Source organism: Cyprinodon tularosa, unplaced genomic scaffold (genome assembly GCF_016077235.1).
Source record: "Cyprinodon tularosa strain WSP-4 unplaced genomic scaffold, ASM1607723v1 ctg6, whole genome shotgun sequence".
Classification (NCBI taxonomy): Eukaryota; Metazoa; Chordata; class Actinopteri; order Cyprinodontiformes; family Cyprinodontidae; genus Cyprinodon; species Cyprinodon tularosa.
Window position 1 is genome coordinate 4,358,386 of NW_024039340.1, and position 4,091 is coordinate 4,362,476.

At 53.6% G+C, this 4,091-nt stretch overlaps 1 long non-coding RNA gene across 1 annotated transcript; it reads right to left on the bottom strand.

Annotated features, from left to right (window-relative positions):
- Window positions 1-3,128: 3,128 nt before the first annotated feature.
- LOC119797780 lies at window positions 3,129-3,719 on the bottom strand. Its single transcript, XR_005282624.1, has 3 exons — window positions 3,573-3,719; window positions 3,240-3,496; window positions 3,129-3,170 (listed from the first exon to the last, which is right to left on the bottom strand). It is a non-coding gene; the product is annotated as an uncharacterized LOC119797780 (long non-coding RNA).
- Window positions 3,720-4,091: the final 372 nt, after the last annotated feature.

Genomic DNA, 4,091 nt, shown 5'->3' on the forward strand with positions numbered 1-4,091 from the left:
CAGAGGTGGGGACATAGGTGCGGTTAACCGGGCCATTGCCTGGATCTGGGTCAGAACGTTGAGCCTGTGAGATCATGTCTTGTATCTCCCACTGGAGGGCACCGAAAACACAGGAGGGAGGTAGGATGGGAACTGGTTCCTTATCAGAGTCGGGGGGAGCATAGAGGCGAGACAGGGCGTCAGGTTTCTGGTTCTTTGAGCCAGGGCGGTAGGAGATTGTTAAGTTGAAGCGGGAGAAGAAAAGGGACCAGCGGGCCTGCCTAGGGTTCAAACGTTTGGCAGACTGGAGGTAGGCCAGATTCTTGTGGTCGGTCCAAATTAACACGGGCTGCTCGGACCCCTCTAGCCAATGGCGCCACTCTTCCAGGGCTAGCTTAATGGCCAGGAGCTCCCTGTCCCCAACATCATAGTTACGCTCTGCCGGGGTCAGACGCCGAGAGAAAAAGGCGCAGGGATGAAGCTTCTGGTCTATGTCCGAGCACTGGGACAACACCGCCCCAACCCCAGAGTCAGAAGCGTCAATTTCAACGGTGAATTGTTTGGCAGGGTCAGGGTGAATGAGGATGGGTGCTTGCGAGAACCTTCTCTTAAGGTCGGTGAAGGCTCTGTTTGCCTCGGGGTTCCAAACGAAGGGGACCTTGACAGAAGTAAGAGCGTGGAGGGGAGCTGCGATCTGACTGTACCCCCTGATAAAGCGCCGGTAAAAGTTAGCAAAACCAAGAAAACGTTGCAACTCCCTCCTAGTCTCTGGTACAGGCCAGTTGAGCACAGCCTTAATCTTCTCGGGGTCCGATCGGACCTGCCCCCCCTCCAGGATGAGTCCGAGAAAAGTGACCGAGTGCTTGTGAAACTCGCACTTCTCTGCCTTGACAAACAACCTGTTCTCCAGAAGCCGTTGGAGGACTAGGCGAACGTGATGTATATGTTCGGAGAGGGTGCGGGAGTAAATGAGGATGTCATCTATGTACACGAAGACAAAGATGTTTAGAAAGTCACGGAGAACATCATTGACCAGAGCCTGGAAGACAGCAGGAGCGTTGCACAGGCCGAAGGGCATGACCTGATATTCAAAGTGACCAAGGGGTGTCTTGAAGGCCGTCTTCCACTCATCCCCCCGGCGGATCCGCACTAAGTGGTAAGCGCTACGTAAATCTAACTTAGTGAAGATGGTGGCAGACTGGACCGGCTCGAGGGCGGAGGAGAGGAGCGGGAGAGGGTATTTATTTTTAACATTTATCGCGTTTAGGCCGCGATAGTCAATGCACGGACGGAGGGAGCCGTCCTTCTTGGAAACGAAGAAAAACCCCGCACCGAGAGGCGAAGACGACGGGCGGATAAGTCCAGCTGCGAGAGACTCCTTGATATATTTCTCTAACGCCTGACGTTCGGCCCGAGAAATATTATAGAGACGGCTCGTCGGTAGCGGGGCACCTGGCAGAAGGTCGATGCCGCAATCGTACGGGCGATGTGGCGGAAGCGAGCAGGCCAGGGTCTTACTGAAAACCTGCTTGAGGTCATGATACTGCTCAGGCACCAGTTTCAAGTTCTCAGGGTCAACCTGAGCACAGGACAGTTCAGGAGGTGGACTAGGCGGTTCAGCAGATTGCAGACATTCTGCATGACATCTGATTGACCAAGAATTAACCCTTCAGTCGACCCAGTTTATCTGCGGGTTATGCATCTGCAACCACGGGAAACCAAGAACGATCGGAGCATGCTTAATAGGAAAAACTAAAAATGTAACTCGTTCTCTATGGTTACCAGAGACCACGAGTTCAAGGGGCTCAGTACGATGGGTTATTCTAGGAAGAACCCCGCCGTCCAGGGCGGAAACCTGGAGGGGCGTGCACAAAGGGATCGTCTCGAGACGAGCGCGCAGGACAAAGGTCCGATCGATTAAATTAAAATCGCACCCTGAATCAACGAGGGCGGACAACTTAAAGGTCTGCTGAACAGAAACGATTGCAGCCTGGAGACAGAGCCGCGGAGGTGAAGACAAAAGTAACTGAGATTGGTCCGCCGGTTCCTCCGCTACGACCGACGGACCAGTTCTTTTGGGCGCTCAGGGCACTCCCGAATAAAATGATCAGGCGAGGCGCAATACAGGCATAACCTAGAGTCCATGCGCTGCTGTCTTTCCTCTGGGGTGAGCCGCACCCGGCCCAGCTGCATGGGTTCCGGGGGGGAAGGCGAAACTGCAGCGGGTCTGAGGGCGCTTCGATCAGGCTGGGGCAGTAGACTAAAGGTGGCTCTCTCTGGACGACCTCGGCTCCGAGTCCGAAGCCGGTTATCTAAACGAACCGCCAGGGTGATGTAATCATTTAAGGTGGAAGGTTCCTCTAGCCGAGCTAATTCGTCCTTAAGAGACTCGTCAAGAGCCTGGAAAAACACCGACTTGAGAGCGCGTTCCTCCCAACCTGCCGCAGCCGCCAAGGTCCGGAACTCTATGGCAAAATCGGCTACGCGTCTTCCACGCTGCCGAAGAGCTAAGAGCCGCCGTGAGTCCTGCACCTCATTAGAGTCGGCTGCAAAAACCATCTTAAATTCTGACAAAAACTCTTCAAATGTGCAGCCAAACCTCTGGCAGTCGGGGAAGCGGGACTCAGCCCATCTTAGTGCTCTTTCCGTTAACAGCCGTAAAATAAAAGAAATTTTCACATGATCCTGGGCGTACAAACGTGGGGAACGGTTAAAAACGAGTGAGCACTGGAAAAAGAATCCCCCACAATCTCCGCTGTCACCTGAGAACCTCTCCGGACTGGGCGAGGTGGGCTCGGGGGCGGAGAATGACGTCTCCGCTGACGCGGGGGCGGGGCCCGGGGACGCGGAAGCGGCTGCCTGGGGGCTCGCGCTTAGCACGCTAGTCAGCTGATTAATCTGAGCTGCAAAGCCCTGTAACTGACTCTGCAGCCCTAAAACGGTGGCTTCTAGACCCCGAATCTGGTCCTGTTGAGCGGTTAACGCCCTACCGAGTGCGTTCGCTGGGTCTGTTTGGCCAGAGTGTTCTTCTGTCATGTTTGGCTTTAGGTGCCGCGCCCACATGCAGAAACACACTCGGAAAAACAGGCACAGTCTCAGGGTCTTTATTAACAATTAGTCAAGCAGATCACAGAGATTATGTCAACCAAAAAAACACAGGAAATGGAGCGCTGCCAGGAAACCGGTCTCGTCTAAGGAGGATAGAGAAGAGGTTAGAACGCGGAGAATCAGGAGGGAGAAACCAACGGATCTGAGCTTACCACAGAGCGCGGACACCGGACCGGGAGGGAGCAGTGAGAACTCGGCGCTGCCTGATGGTGATGTGACAGGCGTGGCGTGACCAGAGAGCGGGGGAATGAGGAGTTGTCCGAGCAGCCTCCGGAAATCTGAACCAGCGGGAGGAACCAGGGAGAAACGGGAGGCCAGGGACCCACAGACTGGGTGACCAACCTCGATACTCCTGAGAGGACCTGGAAGGATCCGCCACGAGAGGAGGAGATGATTCACGAGAGAGAACCTGGGAGACACAAACGCAGGAGTATGAGCCAGAGAAAAGGTAGGTTAGGCGAAAGGCCGTGGCCGATCAGGCATACCGCAATGGTAACACTCTGGCGTCCTCCCGCTGTCTGAGCGCTGCTCAAATAGTGCAGGGCCGGTGCTGCTGAACCACTTGCAGGTGTGCGTGCCCCGCCCTCCAGTCAACGACAGACACCTGTGAAGGTAAACAGAAGAGGCCGAGGCCTGACACTCAGGTTGACAAAAACTCAGCAAAACTTTGACTCAGCAAAACTCAGCTTGGCTAGAGTACCCAAAACTGGCAAACAAAAACTCAGGTTGGACTCTGCTAAACTAAGCATGGCTAGAGTACCCTGGACAAACTGGATTCCTGTCACAAATATAATAAAAAAACAACTAGAATAGCACAAAATGGAAATAAAACCATTGCAACCTCAAAGATAAAGCTTAAACAGAACCAAAACCATGACATTAGCGATCTCTATGGTCACTAGTTTATCAGCTCTGTGCTGCATTAACGCAAAAGATGTCTGCCTGCACAAATGTGAACCCACTCCTATATAATTATAAATGGTCATTTCTAAGACAAGGCAAAC